The sequence below is a fragment of the Molossus molossus genome, unplaced genomic scaffold (assembly GCF_014108415.1).
Source record: "Molossus molossus isolate mMolMol1 unplaced genomic scaffold, mMolMol1.p scaffold_m16_p_14, whole genome shotgun sequence".
NCBI classification, from domain to species: domain Eukaryota; kingdom Metazoa; phylum Chordata; class Mammalia; order Chiroptera; family Molossidae; genus Molossus; species Molossus molossus.
Window position 1 is genome coordinate 34,894,054 of NW_023425349.1, and position 22,153 is coordinate 34,916,206.

The following is a 22,153-nucleotide window of genomic DNA, read 5'->3' on the forward strand; positions in this document are numbered from 1 at the left end:
AGGGACCAAGGGTATTTGGGGGTGGGAGGAGAGAACTGGGAAACAGACAAAGAGGTTGGCCTGAGAGAATGGGATAGATAACTCATATGTCTCAGGTGGCACCTCTGCATTTCCACCTTCTGACCTACAGCAAAGGAGCCAAGAGCTGGAGGAAGGATAGGAAGTGCTGTCACTTCCTTATGATGTGGTAGGGGGGACTGTGGGATGGCCCTGTCTCACTGGTTTCTAAAAAATCCAGGACTCCTTTCTTCTGATAGGACCCCAGCACTTAGCACAATGTGTTCACTGCTAGCAGGATGTAGAAAAGTCAGGATGGGAAGAAGCCAGAATGAGTTCCTCCTCTGAATGGTGATTCTGTGCCTCAGGGATAGGGCCTTCAGGATGAGAAGGCACAAGGCCCAGGTCAGCTGAGCCAACACCATGCAGGTGTTGAGATCATTGGAGGTCTTGTGACAGGCACATCCTCCCTGCCTGATAAGAGTTGAGCAGAGCTATAGAGCAAGGAAGATTACAACAGGGAGGCCCAGAAAGAAGACATTTATCAGAAAGGTCACAGTAGCATCAGGTGGGAAGATTTTATTGTGCACACATCCTAGCTTACAGGAAGTAGGCCCTTCCCATGGTCCCCCATAGACTCCTATCTTCCTATGAGCAGCATGAGTTCATAGTGCTGACCAAAGTCCAGTAACAAAGGGTTGGGGACAAAGAGATGAGCTGGAAGGAAGACCATCAAGATTCTCAATGGTCAGCAAAGCCAAGAGCTGAGAAAGACAGGGTCAGAGCCTATGATTTCATCCAGGATGTTGTTGAGTGATGAAGCCTTGATCATCCCATCCCATAACCCTGGCATAACCTCTAGGCCAAAGAGGAGTGATATCAGAATTAAAAGCCCATGAAGAGCACAAACTTAAGAATGTACTGCTGCAGAATTGGTGGTAGGTGCTAGGAATAGATCAATGCTTATTTAGAAACACTGGAGTTCATCTCTGGCCCTCTGAGGTACCATCATATCATGGTGAATGGCTCTGACTTTCTGAGGCCCTTCCCTTGATCTCTGCAGGGGGCACTACGGAATTCTGTGGAGAGTTCAGGCAACTGACCACCTGCAGTGGAGGATAGTGGCTTCTCCACTAAATTACTTCTTCTGTTAAACACTAAGTCCTAGAGGATAGAAATCACATCTGCTTCATTTTTGTACCTGCTCACCACAGCCCACACAGAGAGGGCAACAAACACTGGATGAGCACAGGAATAAAACCCATGGAGACACTGCTTCCAGCACCAGGTGAGAAGGGGCTGGGCCTCTGCTCTTTACCAGCCATCCAAAGCCTAGTCTCCACCTGGGCTCAGGGGCCCATGGCACAGAATAAAAGACAAGAATGGTTCCTGTGTTCACTGCAGGGAGAGGAGAGAAGGGGGGACAACTTTGAGTTCGGGTAGGGATATAGGAATGAGCACAATGCAGGCACGTAAGATGCTGGGGAACACAGAGCTCCAGAGCCCTAACAGGTCTTGCTGGGCTTGCAGAGGACTGTCTGTTCTCATCTCCAGAGACAATGAGGCCAGGACCCTGAATACTTGGTCTGGATGAGAGCAAGGGAAGAAATAGGGGGCCTGGGAAGGGGCCAGAGCTCTGTTTCCAGAAGGAGGGGTGGGTGTTGCCAACTGGCCCCCTTTCCCGCCTTGCCCCTCTCCTGCACTGCAATTTCTCTGGGTCTGTGGCCAAACAAGAAGCATACTGGGGGCTTTCCACAGTGTATCACTCACAAGGTCAAGCCTGCCACAGAGGCAGAAGGGGCTAGGTCCTGGGCAGGCAGCTAAGCCCATGGGAATCCAGACGGCAGTGGGAAGGAAAAGGAAGCCATTCCTGTGTAAATAGTGGTAGCAGCTGGGGTACATCAGGGGAGAGGGGCAGGGTAAAGTGAGAGACCAGGCAGAATCTCACACACAGTCAAAGACACAAGGACACAGACACCCAGCCGCACAGATACATAAACAGAAAGACACAAGTTCAACAATGCCACACGGAAACTAGTTCAGAGTTACAGTAGACATGTCCAAGAAACACACCTACATAGACTGATGAACTCCCTGAGTTAGATATGCTCATGCAGGCACAAGCACCTCACGCAGGCCCAAGCACATGTGCAGACACAAAGACAGCCTTGCACACATGCACACAGACACACCCATCTTGCAGACCCACAAACACAGATGCAATCTAAATCCATCCCTCAAAGCCGCTCTCTTCCACAAAGCGTCCTCAGCCACCTCAGATCAGCACTGTTTATCCTTCCTCTAAACTCTGGTTTGCCGTTTCTGCCCCATTGCCAGTTCGTTAATAAGGATAGTCTCGGATTCACATGCATATCCCTGGTCCCAGCCACTTGGCCGTGGGCTTTTAAACAACTGTCAAGGTCAGCAAGCGAGTCCACTGTCCTCTTCAGCAGCCCCATCCTTCACCTACACATCCATCCCCATCCCCAGTGTCTCCAGCTTACTGCTGAGTCCTGACCCCCCAGCCTCTCTACACAGCAGACACAGACTCTAAGCAAAGAGTAAACCAGACAGACAAGGCAATGCCTGTCAAGGCAATGCTGCTGGGTGTTACCCCAGTAATCTTTACCTGGCCCTATGCTTACCGCCTCCGACAGTAGCCACTGCATCAATGCTAATCTAAGCAGAGCCCTAATTCCAACCCTGACCCTAGGTGGCTTCACATTGAGTAATATCTGCAACGGCACTAGGCACGCAGTAGCACACACTTAAGAAGGTATGGGTCATTTGCGCTCCTTCAATAACAGCTTGTCCCTGGAGAGCTCAGTGCTCATCTGGGAACCCAGAGCACCAGGCTCCCAGGCCTTTGACCTTTGTAATAACGCCTGCAGTAGCCCGCCCACCCCAAGCCCTATTCCGGGCTAGCCCAGCCTCTGAGCTGAAATTCCTGCCATACCCCTCCGCAGCTCCTGCCTGCCAAGCTGGAAGCATCTGTAGCCCTGGAAGCCCCCACCAGGCTCGAGCAAATGTGCCTGGGGCCTGGGGCCTGGGACCACAGGGAATGTGGCCACTTCCCAGTGTGGGGTTTCCCAGACTCTTGCAACACCACACCTAGGACTGCTCCCCCAGAGCCTGGCCCAGGTGCCTGTCCTAAAGAGGTAGTGGGCCTTCTGACACAGGGGGAGAGTAGGAGGTGAACTAGCACACCTTCTCTCCCCACCTTCAGTGTCTCAATCAGGAGATAGGGTGTGTTTGTTCTGAAATCACCTGCAGAGGTGAAGCTAAAGTCAGCCATGTGTATCTCCCTCACCCTTCACCTCTCACCGCCAGGCACCAGGACCTCCAGTGCAGCACTCCTCTGCATCTCGGCCACCCCAGAGACTTCAAACACTACCTAGGCCCTCTCAAGAGCTCACCAGCCAAATGACTGGAATTTTTAGGTGGACACTCACATCTCAGCTGTGCAGCCACCTGAGTCTCTGTGTCTGCTTCCCCCAGTGTCAATATCAAGTCTGACCTGAGGACTAAGGGAGTGCTTGGTTTACGTCTGCAAGCTCCAGACCTTCACATCAAGCTTCAAGTTCAAGTGGGCCTTCGGTAGAACAAGCCCTGGCCAGCAGCTGATGGCAGAGGAGTGGCTGGGTGGCTTACTTGTGGTCCCAGACAAGGATAACAACACCTTTCATAATCTCAACTCCTCTCCTGGTAATTGTGTCTATACCTGGATTCTAATCCATTCCAGGATCATCTTCAGTACCTTCCTCTGATGTCCCTACCTCCACTACATAGGTTCAGATACCTACACCTAGTGGTGGCAGGAACTTGTTACTCTCCTGCTGTGAGAGCAGCTCTTTCCAGCCCTGGTTTTCTGTTCCGTCAGGTATCTTTTCCTGGAAAACTCCCACATTTTCCCTTCCCTTCCCTCAGTACCCCTAACTTAGGTTCTAAGCCCTGGAAGCACACAGGGAGGCCTTATGACCTCCAGGATAGAACATCTGCCTTAAGCTGGTCTACCACTACAGGCTCAAGTTCAGAAGTAGGGACTTAGGGTAGATCCTAGGAAGAGCTTCCTGAATCAAGAAAAGGCAGTTGAGATAGGACCTAAGAGGGCTATTGTCACCATCTGACAAACAAGAGGCACCCCATCCCCACGCACATGCTGGCATAAACAGAGGAAGGGGACAGGATATCTTGGGACAGAGAGGGAACCTGGGACTTCAGAAGAGGAAGCAGAAGAGTCCTCAATTCTTCCCTGCCATGTTTTCTGTTTTTCACACATTGTGCCAGGCCAGAAAGTTCTCTCCCTCCGGAAGGTTGGAAGTATGTCACCCCACCTTCCTCTTCCTCCAGATCACTTTTGTTCTCCTCTGGAATTTGGGATGGGGAGCAAGATTGGCCCAGGTGGCTCTCCCAGCCCCACCCCATCAAATGCTTGGAAGTACCTGGAGGACTTAGTAAATTACAGATCCTTTAGCTTTATTCTGAGGTTCCTTTTAAAGAAGCTCAATAAACTCCTCTGGGGTTCTTTTTAAGATGGCCTGGGGTGGTGCCTCTAATTCTTTATCTTTAATAATCTCCTCACCAGGGGGCGGGGGGAGAAGAAAAGACAGCCTCTCTCCCGTCTACACAAGGGGATCCTCCTCTTCATGGAGCAAGGAGGTTGGAAGCAATAAAAGATATCTAAGTTTAAGCTTGAAGCAGCTGGCCTCAGGAACACTACCATTTTACTCACCTATCAGAGTCTCCAGTTCAAATTCCCCCAGTTCAAATTCCCCCAAAACCAAATAGAAAGCTGACCCCCTACCCCTAACCATGGTAAAAGAAAGAGAAGAAATTGAAATTGCAGCTTTCAACTTTGAATAATGAGTGCTGGGCCACCAGTCCTCAGCCCAAGGATTGTTGATTGAAGACAGAAACAGCAGTGAAGAAAGCCAGACTTTTGACTTTGGCTCCAAGTGAATCAGGCCAAAGAACAGAATTTCTCTTCTTGGAGAGCCAGAGATTGGAGCTGCTGTTCTCTTCATCAAAGCAGAGGAGACCAAGCACCAGATAAAGAAACTCAAAAGTGAGGTACCTTCTTTTTGGTTCCCCCTTAGCCGGAACTGAACCCGGAACTCTCTGGTCCACAGGCCAACACTCCAACCACTGAGCCAAATCGGCCAGGGCCGAATTTCTTGATGTTCCCAGAAATTATTGATTTTTGCTTTTGCAACTGTTTAAGTTTATTTTGAGTACAAGGAACTAATTGCTCATACAATTATGCAGCTGGCAATGTAGAGACATAGGAGAGCCAATGGTGTAGTTCCAGTTCAAATGCAAAAATCTGAGAACCAGGAGAGCCAATAGTATAAGTTCCAGTTTAAAAGTTAGTAGGCTTGAGACCCAAGAAGAGTTGAAGTTTCAGTCTGAATCTGCCAGCAGAAAAAGACCATGTCCCAGCCCAACAGTCAGGCAGGAGGAATTCCCTCTTAGACTTTTATTCTGTTCAGGTCTTCCCTTGATTGGATGAGGCCCACCCACATTAGGGTGTGGACTGCTTTACTCAGTGACTAATTAAAATGTTAATCTCATCCAGGAACAACCTCACAGACATACCCAAAATAATGTCCAGGCACCCATGGCCTGATCAAGTTGATAAATTGACAAATAAAACTATCATGGGGACTTCCGGTCAAGATGGCAGGTAGGCAAACGCAGTATCATGTCCTCCCACAACCACATCAAAGTTACAACTAAACTACAGAACAACTATCATTCAAAACCGCTGAAATCAAGCTGAATGGAAGTCCTACAACTACAGAATTAAAGAAGCAGCCACATCGAAACTGGTAGGAGTGGTGGAGGTGGATGGGCTGGTCCCACACCCACATGTGGCGGATAAAAGTCAGGAGGATACTGTTGTAGACCAATGAGACAGACCAGACTCAGACTCCGAACTGGGTTCAAATTAAGAGAGTTTTATTAGCCGCACAGCGACTGTCCCATACTTCGCAGAGGAGAGAGCAGACCCGAGCTCAGGGCGTGGGTTGCTTATATAGTTGTCTTGGCCTCTGTTAAGGAATTTGGATTAAGGGTATGCCAGCAAGCAAGCACACACAGAAGCAGATATTTGCGGTTAGCTATTATGCCTGAGGGAACAATCAGTTTCTGTGTACACAAAGCAATGGTTATCTATACAATGCAGTGGTTATCTATACAATGCAGTGGTTATCTATTAGCAGCTAGTTCTTGCCATTCCCTTAAAATCCAGGGGGTAAGGTCATGTGTTTGTCCTTTACATTCCCCACTGGTCTTAGGGTTAAATCAAATCCTTGATTCTAAAGTGTCTTCAATTTCTTCCATTGTGACTAGCCTCTGATAGGGAGTGCTAAGGACCATGAGCTTAACAGCCTGTACTTTTTCTCTAAAAAATTGCATTAAGAGATTAATCAGGATTGGGCCACAAGTTAATATTAATAGGAGGAAGATTAAGGGGCCCACAAGGCCAGTGATAAGAGTAGTGAACCATGGGGACCAATTAAAGAGGTTCTCATACCAATTCTTAGAGGTGGATAGATCCTGTTCTTATTCATCTAGTCGCCGTCTAACTAATTGTATGCTTTCTCTAATAATACCAGATTGGTTAGGATAAAAGTGATAGGTTTCTCCTAAGGCTAAACAGAGAAGAAATAAACCTGTGGAATAATGTTAGCAAGAATACATAAGTCTTTGGTTTCAATGGGAAAGACGCAGGGAGTCAGTCCTGGGGCACAAGCAAACCAAGTCCTGGGGAGTGCAGTTAGGACCCAAGTCTCTTGTGAGGAGGGGCTTAATGGCGTTAGGGGGGTAGTGTCCCCGCATGAGTCCACATAAGGGGAAGAGCTTAGGTCATAGTTGCTGATGATGAAGCATGTCTCCTGTCCTTGTAGGTCTCCGAGGGTCAGGCGGGGGCCCGTAACTTCATAGTAGTGGCCGCCCTTGAGTGCATCTAAATTGGGTAGATGCTTTACTGGCAATCAGAGTCAGGAAAGAGACTAGGAGGAAACCCTGGGGAGCTTTATCTTCAGGGGATCCTTGGTCCGCAGTAAGGCCCATTGTTCAGGTATTTGTTCAGAGTGTGTTTTCTTTACCTGAGTGTGGTGAATCCAAAATTTCTGTTCTGCTAAGTTCAGAGCAGTGGCATAGTCAGGATAACAGGAAAAGAGCCAGTCCAGCGGGGCTCGAGGGAAGCAGGCTGATGTTTCTTGACCCAGACCCAGTCACTGGGGGTGAAGTCATGCAGTGGTATCTGGGGTGTCCCCGGTTGGGGTCTGGTATCCTTGATTGGCTGTCGGGTCTGTTCTCTCAGCCTCTGGATTGCCTGCAAAGAGCTGAGGAGGTTATGGTTACCCAGGTTGGCTAAGACCTCGTCCCTGATTTTGGATAGAATAGGGAGAGGTCGGCCTAACATGATTTCAAATGGGGTGAAACCCTTAAGATAAGGGGTACAGCGCACATGAAGGAGGGCAAAAGGAAGGAGCCTTACCCAATTATTGCCTGTCTCAGGTGGAGCTTAGTTAAAGTTTCCCTTAATGTCCTATTCATTCTTTCTACCTGTCCTGAACTCTGAGGCCTGTAGACACAATGCAATTTCCAGGTAATTCCTAAAGCTTTAGCTAACAATTTTGTGGTTTGAGCAATGAATGCTGAGCCATTGTCTGACCCCAGAGCTAGAGGGAGGCCAAATCGGGGGAATATTTCAGAGAGCAGTAACCGGGCTACTGTGGTTGCCGTTTCAGTCTTGGTAGGAAAAGCCTCAGTCCAGCCGAAGTAGGTATCTATGAAAACAAGCAGATATTTATAGCCATATTAGCCAGGGGTGACCTCAGTAAAGTCAATTTCCCAGTGGTCACCAGGAGCTGTGCCTCATTCTTGGGTCCTGAGGTCTGTTTCCCGAGGGTGAGAGTTGACTTGGGCACAGGCAGGGCATCTCCTTATTTCAGATTCTGTCCATCTGTTGAGGTTTGGGACATAAAAGTCCCGGGCTATGAGATGGAAAGTTTAGTCTTGCCAAGGTGGGTGCCCTGCTGGAGCTGAGAGATCGGCTCTCGGCCTAGGGCCGCAGGTAAGAGGATCCTCCTGTCGGGGAGAAGCCTCCAGCTTCGTGGCCCCTGGTTGCAGTTGAGCTTCCATCCAAGTTCTTCCCCCTCTTGGGTATAGGAAGGCTCCTTGGGGAGGCTTTTCCCCGGAATGACAGTAAGGATCTCTAGTGGCCCCACTGGTCTTAAGGCAGCCTCCTTGGCTGTCTGATCAGCGAAGGTGGTCCCCTTAGCTTCAGGGATGTCGGAGTTCTGGTGGCCCTGGCAGTGGATAATGCCCACTTTTGTTGGTAGCCAAATGGCCTCTAGGAGCAAGAATTTCTTCTTTATTTTTGATCTGTTTCTCTCCTGAGGTTAGGAGTTAGGGCAAGAGCATTTCTTAACATAATTAGGTTTGTCAGTAGCTATGTCAATCCAAACATCTATGTAAGGAGTTTGGTCTGGGTGTACGGGAGTCCGGTAGATGACGCCTCAAAATGCAAACAAAGAGCTTAAGTGAAAAGTGCTCTGGGAGAGCCAATTGACCCGGAAAGTGGGCAACTCCAATTCTCACAAAGTGCGCAAGAATCCAGGGTCTGCTGAGATGCCGTAACCTGAGGTGCACTTGGAAAAGTCTGAGAAGTTATTAAGGAGACATTGAAGAGGAGTCCTAAGTCCTGAAGGTCCCTGACCCATTTTGAAGAACACAGGCCGGCACAGCACAGAAACACAAAACACAAAAGGACAAACAAATAAGACAGACAAAAAAACCAGACAAACCAAACCAGGGCCAAAAGCGACGTCTCGCTATGGCCCTGGGGATGGATCTATGTGCTGCGTCCAGCAGATCCACTTCCCCTTACTCTGCAGAGTTTTCAGAAACAGACTTACCGAGGGACGTCCCATCTGCTGAACTGAACCTTGGCTCAGGGTTTCCAGATGCTCTCTAGTAGAATTTTGGAGTGGAGACAATTTCCAGGGCAGAATGGCATCTGGGGCGGAGGAACGTCTCTCCGAGGCCTTCCCCTGGACCGCCTGTCCGCTCCTGGGATGGACCTGTCTCCCGGAGTCTGAGGAGGCCAACCGGCCGAAGTGGGGGACCTCGTTTGTCCATCTCGCTGGGGCCTCCAAATGTTGTAGACCAACGAGACCGCCCAGACTCAGACTCCAAACTGGGTTCAAATAAAGAGAGCTTTATTAGCCGCGCAGCGACTGTCCCATCCTACACAGAGGAGAGAGCAGCCCCGAACCCAAGGGGCGGGTTGCTTATATAATTGTCTCAGCCCCTGTTAAGAAATTTGGGATAAGGGTATGTGAGCAAGCAAGCACATACAGAAGCAGATGTTTGCAGTTAGCTGTTATGCCTGAGGGAACAATCAGTTTCTGTGTACACAAAGCAATGGTTATCTATACAATGCAGTGGTTATTTGTTAGCAGCTAGTTCTTGCAATTCCCTTAAAATCCAGAGGGTAAGATCATATGTTTGTCCTTAACACTGGGTTACAACATTTACTCCCACAGTGCCTGCCACAGCCGAGGGAAGGAAGGGGAGGAAGATCCCTGGATGGAATAACTGTGGATAGGGAACATGAAAGTATCAGCCTATATAAATAGCCCACACACTCCAGGACCCCCAACTTGCAGCGTCCACCTCACCCACAGCTCTGGCTTCATACTCACCCTCTACCACAGCCATGGCTCAGTCACTGGCTCTGAGCCTCCCTTTCCTGGTCCTGGTCCTGGCCTTCTGCATCCCCTGGACCCAAGGTATCAAGGAGGGAGCTGTCTAGGATGGTGGAAAGGGGCTGGAGAGACCTGGTTGAGAACCTATAAGTAGCCCCTGGCTCCTTGTGAATCCCACCCTGCAGGCAGTGATGGAGGGGCACAGGACTGTTGCCTCAAGTACAGTGGAAAGAAGATACCCACCAAGGTTGTTCGCAGCTACAAGAAGCAGGAACCAAGCTTGGGCTGCCCCATCCCAGCTATCCTGTGAGTGGGTACAAGGGGTGGGTGCAGCTGAATGTGTTGGGCATGGTGGGCTAGACTAGGACAGGCTTTCTAATGTCCGACTCCAGGTTCTCACCTCGGAAGCGCTCTCAGCCAGAACTCTGTGCAGACCCTAAGGAGGACTGGGTGCAGCAGCTGATGCAGCATCTGGACACAATACCAGCCTCACAGAAACCAGCCTCACAGAAACCAGCCTCACAGAAACCAGCCCCACGGAAAACAGTCCCACGGAAACCAGCCCCACGCTGTAAGAAGGGAAAGAGCTCCAAAGGCTGTAAGAGGTGAGGAAGCTGAAGGGATGGGGGTGGGGGTGGGGGGAGGTGGTGATGAAGAAGAGTCTCTATCAGTCCTTCAACCCCTTTTCTCCCTTCCCAGGACTGAACAGCCACAGATCACAAAAAGGCCATAGCCCAGTGACCAGCCTGGAGCCCAGGAGGCCCCCATCAGCCTCACCAGGGTTTGGAGCCCCATTCCAAAGGGCAAGAAGCAGGCTAGACGAGAGGGAGGACTCAGGGGCCCCAGGGCAGCCCTTCTACCCCCATGCCGGCCTAGCCTCATCCCTTCTCCTGCTTCATCCATCCCTTCTGTATTTCCAGCCCCACCCGCATGGCTGAGCTGTCCACACCAGGCCAGGCCCAGAGAGGCAGAGGAGGGAGTTTGAGAGGAGGCAGCAGGACTGTCCCCTCTGAGGAAAGGTCATCCAGGACCCTGGACCTGACCTTGCTCCCCACTGCACCCCACCTCTTCCTGATACATATGATTCATACATAACTGAATATAAAGCTGTTCTGGCTTCCCACCCAAGTGTCTGTTCCTATGTGTTTGTGTCTATGGGGAAGCCAATGTCAATAAGGAGTAGCGTCAAGAGCTCAGGCTGGCCCTGGCCAGTTTGGCTCAGCGGTTAGAGCGTCAGCCTGCGGTCCAGAGAGACCCGGGTTCGGTTCCCGCTAAGGGCATGTGCCTCAGTTGCAGTTTGTCCCCGGCCCTGGTTAGGTCGTGCGGGTGGCAGCCACTCGATGTGTCCCTTTCACGTCGATGTTTCTCTCTCTCTCTTTCTCCGCTCTATCTGAACAAAAAATTTAAAAAATGTCCTCGGGTGAGGATAAAAAAAAAAAAAAAAGAGCTCAGGCTGGCAAATTCTATGTTCTCACCTACCCCAAGAGTTTCCTCCCCTCCCAGATGCCCAGACCCGTAGGCAGTAGAAGGGAAGTTGACGGTAAAGTGGAACCTGGGCTGCTCCTGGGCTGTGAGTAATTCCTGCCAATGGAGAGATGGTGAACCCAGAGCACACAACCCCAGTGGCTCTGCAGGCCTCTGAGACCCTGAAGAGATCCCTTCCCTGATCATGTCCAGCATTCTCTCACTCTCAGCTCTACCAGAGACTGCCTCCTCGTTCCTAGGGGCCTATTGAATACAAACCTCCAGGTACCTCTTTGGCAGAGTCCCCAGGAGGGAGGTTCGAACCTGGGCCCACCTGTAACACTGGCAAACACAAGTCTACTGAAACCTACTGTATGCAGAGTTCCAGCCCTGGGAGCCCTTCAGAACCCTCATTCCCTCCCAAAAACCCAGAAACTCAAGGACTCCCTTCTGTCCCGATCAATAAAGTGGGATTCCTGTCTTCTCCTCTTTGTTTATTGAGGCTGTGAACTCTCTCTTCCTATCTGGGCTTCTTGACTCCCTCAGCTTCTGTCCAATTGGGAAAGTCTCCTTCCCTTCCCTTCTTTTCTCCTTTCTCCCCTGGCTGGGGCCCAGAATACTTCAGCCGCTTTATTCTCTTGCGACTAAGGACTAAGTCTCCTATGGCAGATATTTGGAACCCCAGAATTCAGATCTAAATCAGGCTCCTCTCCAAGAAGACACCTACATGGCTCCACTCTACCATTTCCTCCCCAGAGAAGAGATTCTCCTATTCCCCCTTACCCCTAGGTAGGGAGAGGGAAGGTCATCAGATGGGGCCATACCATGTGGGAAAGAAGAGAACAGATCAAGAAAAGGACAAGAAGCTGGAGGGGGCTGCCCTACCACCCACTCCCCCACCCCCACCCCCATCCTGGGAGCCTGAGCATGCCACAGCACTCACCACTTATCATAAAGTCTTTAAAGTGTTTTCTGTCTGCTCCTCCTGAGGCAGGTGAAAACAGGGGCTCCTCCCTACCTATCCTCCTGCAGCAGGTGTGATATTAGTCTACAAATGCAGATGTGCAAGGATTATTGCATTTTAAAATGTTCTTTCAGTGAACTTGATTTCTATGCCAAACCCCTTCCACATCAGGGAAAGTCAACATCATTCACTCTTGACATTGCATCTACTAAGGGCTGTGCAAAAGTCATAGAAACAAGGCACAAGGGAGGCTTCTTATTGCTCCCTACCCCATCCTATCATTGGACATCAATCACTGAATGCTGTGGCCCCTGTGATTCCAGCAGGTATGACTCTCCAGGTCCTGGGCTATCAAACTCTTAATTTGTTCTTTTTTGAGACCTGGGAATTCAGTTATGAAAACCTCTGGGTTTGGACCTGGTTTCCCCAGATCTATCGCAGAACCATCTACTCAGGTCCTGCCACTTGCTTCATCATAGCCAGGGACTAGAACCCATTGCCCATGCTGTCTGGACCTACATACCAATTCCCTCCACTGTCTTAAAAATCTCTTTCCAAAACCCTCCCTGAGCCCAGCCTCTTCAGGGCATAACTTCTTCCCAGACTTGCTTTCAACTTTTATGAAGGTAGAAGGGCCTTTGACATCAGGATTCCTCTACTCTTAGCCCTGCCCAAACCTTTGCTTGCTATAAGAAGAAACACAAAAGCAGAACAAATAAAACTGTATTTCACTAAATTATCCTGCCACATTTGCATGGCTCATATTTGCCTCAAGCCCTGCCCTGAGTAGGCATACACTGTGTTAGGTATTCCATTAGAGAATGAGCAGTCACTCTCCTTGTCTGCCTTCATCTTTGACAATGTTGTCCTGTTCTTTCTTCTTTCTGTAGGATGTGTGATTTTAAAAATCAAATAATACATACTGTTTATTTACATAGTTTAAAAATACCAAAAGGCTTATTCTGAACAATGTTCATTTACTGCAACTTTTAACTCATAAGCTACTTCTTCTAGGAGTTAGTGCCATATGTCTAAATACCTCTGTATTTGTTCATACCTCGGTTTTTTGTTGTTGTTTTTACCTATTTTAAACATTACCAATTGACTGTGTAGCATAAAAAATGGGAGATTTAGCCCTCTTACCAACCCTCCTTTCTTGTTACCTTATCCTCTAAATATAGTTCTACCACTATAATTAGACTATAATCAGAATATACCTTATTATGACCATGTAAATGTTCACTGCAGAGTAAACTAGTGTACTGTGTTTAGTTTTCCTTTCTTTTTTTTTTCTTCCTTTATTGATTTTAGAGAGAGAAGAAGGGAGAGGGAGAGAAAGATAGAAACATCAATGAGAGAGAACATTGATTGGCCTTCTCCTGCATGCCCCCCACTGAGGATTTGGCCCACAACCTGGGCATGTGCCCTGACCAGGAATTGAACCAGCAACATCTTGGTGCATGAGTCAGTGCTCAACCATTGAGCCACACCGGCCAGGCAGTTTTTTGTTTTTCTTAAATGTTCAAATTGTTCTCCCTTTTAAAAAAACAAAAAACTCTATTTGCCATTATCGGGGCCTCAATGTTTTTCAAATGCTCAGTGGATTGAGCGTCATTCCATGGACTGAGAGGTCCCAGTTCAATTCCTGGTCAGGGCACATGCTTGGATTGTGGGCGCGATCTCCAGTGAGGGGCATGCAGGAGGCAGCTGATCTATGTATCTCTCTCACATCTATGTTTCTATCTCTCTATAAAAAATCAATAAAAACATATAAAAATAAAATAAATAAAAAAGTAAAAATATGGACAGTATGGGACTACCAGCACAGCACCACTGGCATACTTGGCATCTTCTGCCTTATTTTCTGGCACAAGAAGTTCAGTGGGATGGGGTCTATCCATGTTATTTATGAAAGCTCAAAATTAATTTGCTTCCTAGCTTTAATTATGTACCTGTGAAACATATCTTCAGCTTCAGCTGACCTCTTTTATGAAGTTGTTTTCTTCCCCAAGATTTCTCCTTGTATTTTGGGACAAAGTGATGCTGCTTTGTTAAAAATCATCAGTGCTCTGATCTTTGGCATCAATTTTTTTTTTTTTTTTAATCCTCTCCGGAGGACATTTTTCCATTTTTTGTTCGGATAGAGTGGGAAGGAGAGAGAGAGAGAAACATAGACGTGAAAGGGACACATCAAGTGCCCCCGCCCTGCACAACCCAACCAGGGACAAACTGCAACTGAGGTACATGCCCTTAGCGGGAACAAACCCGGGTCTCCTCGGACTGCAGGCCAACGTTCTAACCGCTGAGCCAAACCGGCCTGGGCTTTGGCTTCAATCTTAACCAACTGATTTTTATGGATGCTGAAAATTGCCAGTCCTCTTCTTCTGACACCTATATTGGCAAATCTTCTAGTGCTGTTTACAATTTCCCTACAGAGACTGTGTTAGCTATGTCAAGAACCTGAAAACTTCATTTTCTTCAGGACAATTTGTTTCTCAGTTGGTGGCAAATCAAAACACCTGAGGGAAATTCTGCTGCCATGTTCTTGAAAACTTTTGCTTTGTTTCTTATTTATATTTATTGATTTTAGAGATCAAGATTTGTTGTTCCACGCATTTATGCATTCATTGGTTGATTCTTCATGTGACTGGGGATCCAATCAGCAACCTTATTTATCAGGATTAAGCTCTAACCAACTGAGCTACAGGCCAGGGCTTTTGAAGACTTGTGCTTTAGAGCCATGGATTGTGCTAATAATACATTTCAATCCAGTATTAAGAGAATAACCGAATTCCTGTTTTTTCCCCTAGTGGGAACTGAACCCGGGAGACTCTGGTCCGCAGGCCGATGCACCAACCGCTGAGCCAAACCGGCCAGGGCCGAACTCCTCTTGAGATCACCTGAACAGCCGGGTCAACCTCGGTTCAGAACAGATGTGCGGTGTGGCACTCCACTTGGCTGTGAAAGCCTCATTGCCCCGCTCCGCCACCAGGAGGCAGCAGCATCGCTGCTGTCCTCTGTGAGCTAAAAGCCAACAGCAGGCTTGTGGGTTGAATTTTCTGTTCTTTCTGAGATCAATTTATTTTTATTTTTATTTGTCCTCAAATGTGTTTCGTGCTTGGCTAAAGATCTAGTATTTTCCCTGTGTCCAGTGCTGAAGAGGAGAAACTCGTTTTCCGCCTGTTTCCAGGTTTTCCTCTGGCACTGAGCATCGCACCGGACCCAGTCAGGCTCTCAATAAACCTCCGTTGAATAAAGAAACCTTTTCTTAGAGTTGACACCGTAATTAAGTGATTTTAGGAATCCGTTGGGTGCAGGATATTTATACTGAGAAGCAAGCGTCAGAGGTGATGTGAACTTCCTTTAGCCTTTAAGGGAACACTATTTCATGACTTCACCGTTGGGTGCTTTGGACTCAGGGTAACTTGACAATACTGGGGGTGGGGAGATAAATATTCGCGGACAAACACCAGCCTTCGCCAGCCCACGAGTCTCGGCCTTCCCTGTTCAGAGGCCTGAGGGAGGGGCTGCAGGGCCTCTGTGCTAGGCCTGGGGCAACAGCCGCCCGGGCCCAAGCTGACACCAGGTCCCCGGGGGTGCGGTGTCACGCACAGCCCTCCTCTCCACTCCGCACGTGGGGCTGGATCCCTGGCCTTGGGCCGGCGGGTACCCGAAGCGGGGAGACCACAGGGGCCGTCCCAGACCCAGTGACTTTGGGCCAACGTCCTTCCCAGAGTCTCTGAGCAGCCGGCGGGGTCTGGGCCACACCAGGTTCCTGCTAGAGTAAGTCACCCACCCCGCTCGCCAGAGCGTTCCCCAACTACAGAACCGGAGCCGCGCCGCTCTCCCGAGCCTCCCTTCCTAGGCTGGGGCGCCCTCTGCAGGCCTGAGAGGGGGGCACAGGTGGACACAACCAAATACAACTTGTCCTCAGTAACTTGTTTCTTTCCACGTCATTTCTTTATAACATTGATAGGGGCGGGGTAGAGTTTCCGCTGGGGCCACTAGTGTGTGGAATTTGCACGTTCTCCCCATGTCTGCGTGGTTTTCTCAGGGCAGTTGGGTTGCCACTCCCATCCCAAAGACGTGCAGATGAGGTGAATTGTCCTGTCTAAATTGTCCCAATGTCAGTGAATGTGAGTGCACCTCTCCATGGAATGACACCCTGTCCTGGATAGGTTTCCGCCTTGCACCTGGAGCTGTCAGGAGAGGCTCTGGACCCCTGCCACCGTGAACTGGCACAAAGGGGTTGGAAAATCATTATCTTCCTTATTTCTATTAACCTTTCTTAAATACTATATATACAGCTCATTTATTTAAGTGTTTAATATTAAAACCGTTTTGAGTCTTTGTTTAGAAGTTTGGTGATGTGTTTGTGACTAGAAATATGCCCTGGGAACTTAACTCTTGTTTATCTCAGCCTATAGTAAAATTGTTTTGTTATACCTTGTTTTATTAGGTCACAGTTTCCAAGAACCTATCGATGATGACATTGAGGACCTACTGTACACCTCACACACACACTCGCACACACACGCACACAGGAGTAACAGGCATACCAGTCAGGCACAGCCCCACAGACACAACTCAGAACACACATTCATATATTCAGCAAGTGCTTACTGAGCATCTAGTCTAGGTCCTCTCCTCCCAATCATTTACTCCCCTGGACCCTCACCCCCACTCAGGACTTGATTGACTTCCTAGGCCCAGCGGCTCCCTTCCCTTCCCCATTGGCTAAAGTGCCATCCCTCCACAAGATCTCCCACCTCTGGGGCATGGATTTGGTCAGGCCAGGGAGTTTAAAGTTGGCCTGGCTCCTTGAAGGAGGATGGGAAGAGATTTGTCCAGGGCTCACACTGAACCAAAAACCCCACAACTTGGCTGAGAACAGGATGAACTTGGTGACATGTAGCACACTGGGGGCTCTGTATATGTGGTCAGAAACTGTTTCAAACCTACCTCCCTGGACTCCAACCCTACCACCCCCATTGGCTTGTCTAAACCAATGGCTAGGAAGTGGGTGCCTCCAACCATCTACCCATGAGCCTACGTCTCTCCTTTTTTTGCCATAATAGTGGATACCATCATAAATAACACCCTGATGGCCCCCTCTTTCGCTGATTCCTTTTCATCTTCCTGATCTATCTATGTTGGGGAGCTCCAGGACCTGAAACTTGGACCTCTTCTATCTATATTGATTTCTTAGAGATCTCATTGTCTTATGGCTTTAAATAACATTCATATGTTCCCAAATTTGTGTCTTCAGCTAGAATCTCTCCCCTGAACTCTAGGCTCATTTGACCCACTGCCTCTTTAACATTTCAACTTATATGTTCAAAACGGAGCTTCATCTTATTTTATTTATTTATTTACCTGAGAATATTTTTCTATTGACTTTTAGATAGAGTGGGAGGGAGGGAGAGAGACCGGTTGCCTCCTGCATGACCTCAACCAAGGCCGAGGATCAAACCTGCAACCGAGGTATGTGTCCTTGACCAGAATCGAACCTGCGACTTTTTGGTCCACAGGCCAATGCTCTAACCGCTGAGCCATATCAGCCAGGGCTGGAGCTTCATCTTAAAAAGTCAAAATAATGTTCCTGACCTTCCCACAAACCCACTCCTTTTCAGTCATTCACATCTTGGTAAAATTAACTCCATCTATCACATTGCTGAAGCCAAAAACTCTTTCGTAGTCTTGCCTCTTTTTTCTTTTACATTTTATGCTGAATCCCTCAGCAAAGCCCATTGACTCTATCTTTAAAATAATTTCCAGAATCTGACCACTTCTCACCAACTCTCAGCAGCCTCATATCCTCCCTGGATTATTGCAATTTGCCTCAGACCTGGTCTTCAGGCTTCCATTCTGGCACCACTTTGGTCTATTCTCCCTCGGACAGCTAGAGAGAGCTTTTAAAACATGGCAGATCATGTTACACCTCTGTTCAAATCCCTCTAAATGTTCCCCATCTCACTTGGAGTAAAACATAAAGCCTACAAAGCCCTACATTATCTGGCCCCTATTATTATCTGATAACATTGACCGCCTTTCTATTCCTCAAACACACGCTTGCCTCAAGACCTTCACACTCACTGTTTTCTCTACCTGGAGCATCTTCCCCAGACATCTGCATGGCTCTCTCCCTCACCTTCTTCAGATCACCTCTCTGTTCAAATGTTATCAAAAAAAGTCTTCCCTGACCACCCTTCCAATACTCCCTTGTCCATCTAGCCTTCTTTATTTTTCTTTTTTTTAATTTTTTTTTATCCTCACCCGAGGACATTTTTCTATTTTTTGTTCAGATAGAGTGGGAACAAGAGGGGGGAGGGGAGGGGAGAGAGAGAGAGAGAGAGAGAGAGAGAGAGAGAGAGAGAGAGAGAGAGAAACATCGATGTGAAAGGGACACATCAAATAGCTGCCACCCACAGGACTAACCAGGGCCGGGGACAAACTGCAACCGAGGTACGCGCCCTTAGCAGGAACCGAACCCGGGTCTCTCTGGACCCTAGGCCGACACTCTAACCACTAAGCCAAACTAGCCAAAGCTCTTTATTTTTCTTAGAGCACTCATTGCCATCTGACATGTATATTTTTCTTGTTTGCTTATTGCCTGTCTCCTTCATTAGAATAAAAACTCTGCAAAAGCAGGAATGTCCATCTGTTTATTTTGGGATTTGGGTTTTTTGTTTGTTTGTTTGTTTGTTTGTTTTTTAATTTATGGTAGAGAGAGAGGGAGAGGAAGAGAGGTAGAAACACCGAGAGAGAACATCAATCGGCCACCCCCTGCATTCCCCCCACTGGGGATTGGGCCTGCAACCCCAGGCATGTGCCCTGACAGAGAATCAAACCGGGACCTCCTGATGCATGGGTCAATGCTCAACCACTGAGCCACAACAGCTGAGCTATTTGTTTATTTTTTAGCTGCTGTATCCCAGTGCCAAGAACAGTATCTGGAACATAGAAGGCCCTCAGTAAATATTTATTGAATAAATGTGGCACAAATGCTTTTTTAATTATTTCATTATTTCACTTTCTTGCCAATTCTCAGGATCTTTCACAACAAAGTTTCCAGGCAGATAGTATTAAATTTTCGTTGAAACTGCTATGCCAGCCCTGTACTGTATTCTTGTACCATTCAGGATCTTGATGGGAAACAAAAGGCATGCTCAAAAAGGTTTAACAGAAATAAATTTAGCGAAGGGGCCAATTTACAGAGGTGAGGGCAGGGTTTGTTGCAGGCAGCCACTGCACATGATTAATATAGCTTCAAACCTCAGGCTGTCTCTCCTTCCTGACAAAGTGGACATTAAAAGTACTGGCTGAGCCCTGGCTGGTTGGGCTCAGCGGTTAGAGCATTGGCCTGTAGACCAGAGAGTCCCGGATTCGGTTCCTGCTAGGGGCACATACCTTGGTTGCAGTTTGTCCCCGGCCCCATTGGGGTCATGTGGGTGGCAACCACACTATGTGTCTCTCTCACATCCATGTTTCTCTCTCTCTCTTCCTCCCTCTCTCCCTCCTGCTCTATCTGAAGATAAATGCAAAAGTGTCCTCCAGTGAGGATTAAAAAAAAAATTTTTTTTTTTAAGGTACTGGCTAAAATTCTACCCACTGAGAAGACTTCCCTTCAATACTCTTTCAGGGCCATGCCTAAATGTAAGCAACTGTCTACTTCTAACTGAAACCAGCATACCTTAGAGACCCATTTGAAAATCAAGGCTATGCATTTTCTCCCTCTGTTAACTGTTTGTAGAATAAATCTCCATGAAGGCTTAAGTATGATCAAAAAAAGAAGAAAACAATACAAATAGGAATCTGAGCCACCAGCTCATGCCTTTACTCATACCTTCTGAAACTTCGAAGGCCTGTTTTCATATGTACAATGTCCATTTAACAATGGAATGCTACAGTGCACATTTGCTATAGATAACACCCTTAGGTTCCGTTGTCACTGGGTGATCCCAGTTTGAATTTTAGACCAGGGCCCAGTGGCAAATCAGGAGCTGCTTTTCAAATAGGAAATGATCATTAACAGAAGAGGTGTGACCTTACTCCAATAACCAAGGGACTTTGCTATAATTCTCCTACTAGGACGCCTACAGCACCCTTCCCTGCCACAGACAATCTGAAGTTCACTGGACTTACAATGCATAAGGTTCAAGCAGCAGGGCAACTTTCAGTGGAGCCTAGACCTCATGCAGACCCCTTCCTTGCTCTGGGCCTCATTCAGAACTATCAGCTTTATGCCATATCCAGTAAATATTTTGCAGTAGTAAACCTAAACCTGGTGTTGCAACTCTACATACAACCAGGTCTTGAGCGTGACCCTTTGCCATATCTGCCATGTGGTCACATAAAATAAAGATTCCTTAAGAATTCCATAAAGATTATGGGATCTCCACCCATACCTTGAGTTACAAGTTTAAGATCTTACCTTTATCTTTTTCTTCTGCTAGCACAATCAGAAACAGGATGCACACCCAACAATATATGTAATCACCATTTGAAATCACTATTTGTGGCCATAGCAACTAAGTGCCTCTGGGTTTTATCTCCTAAAGCCTTTCCCTCCACCAACATTCCACCCTAGACTATCACTGGTGATAGTCTAAGTGATTGTGATGCATCTCATGCTCCAGATTACTAGAGTCCTCTTTTCCTATGCAAGAAAATTATCTGTGTACTCATCAAAAACATGAACGATCCAATCCTAGGATCTCATTTTGGGAATCTATTTTCTGGGATCTCTTCTGGTACATTTACTGTATTTGTCAGGACCCTGGCAGGAAACAAATGGCACACTCAAAAGAGTTTAACCAGATGGTTGAATGGATCTCCTACATATTAATTTCTCTTTTGAGGTCGTCTCTTCTGGCCTATCTCTAGTCTTTCTTGAAGGATGGGAAATCACTTGTTCTCTTCCCCATCTGTCAATTGCTTGAAATATGGGAATTTGTCTGATGAGCTGGCTAGCCCCTCTTCTTAGAAATCCCCTCTTGGTTCCCAGGATCAAGAGGAGGGGAAAGATGAAGGGGGCTCTTCTGGGCCAGGCTCCCTCCAGCTGTTCCGTTGACCCAGGTATTGGACATACAAAAATGGTAAATAGAGCCCTGGCCAGTTTTGCTCAGTGGTCGCCCCACAGACTGAAGGGCCTTGGGTTTGATTCCCAGTCAAGGGCATGTACCTGGATTGCAGGTTCGATCCCCTGCCCTGGCCCGGGTTGTACAGGAGGCAACCAACTGATGTGTGTGTCTCTCACATCTATGTCTCTCTCTCCCTTCCTCTCTTCCACACTATCTAAAAATCAATGGAAAAATATCCTCGAGTGAGGATTAACAACAATAAAAATAAAAAAAAAGATAGAGAAAAGGGCAGAGCTCACTGAGCTAGTAAGTTGAATCCCAGAGGTCTAACATGTGGATCTCCTTCCAAGAAACAGCTCAGCTTGCCTCATGGGAGAGCCTGGTTCCCAGGTGATGGATGGGCAGGCACTGTGATGACTTGGGGGACTACCCAGGCTCCATAGTTGTTCTGAGGGCACCAAGAAACCTTCTTTTCCATCTGCACCAGAGAGAAGAGAAGAACGTGAGAACAGAGTGAAGAAAAGGGATAAACCTAGGGAAGGGACCACAACTCCTCACTCTGGCCCCCAATCCTGACCACCACCCCTGAAGGTCAGCTCTCTGGTTGATAATGCAAGTGCCACCAATGAGATGATAGTGCAGGCCCTCTCAAAGGAGCTGAGAACACAAGGTCCCCTTTTCTTGGCTAGACTACAGACTGCTTAAGTTCTCAGGGCTAAAGCCAAGGAAAGCAGAAAAGTGGGAGGCTGCTAAGGGGGGAAGAGGGATGGCAGGGTTAGGTTCCCAGAAAGAGGGGGCAAAGGGGAATCCACAGAATGAATGTTAGAGGGGGATTTCTGAGCAGAAATAGTGATAGTTCTGGGCTATAAATAGGAGGCAGTCGGCAATCACAGCCTCACACAGGCTTCCAGACTCACATTTCCAGA

At 47.9% G+C, this 22,153-nt stretch overlaps 1 pseudogene; it reads left to right on the plus strand.

The window, feature by feature from the left end:
- Nucleotides 1–9,727: 9,727 nt before the first annotated feature.
- LOC118630088 lies at nt 9,728–10,654 on the plus strand (annotated as a pseudogene).
- The last annotated feature ends 11,499 nt before the right edge of the window (nt 10,655–22,153 follow it).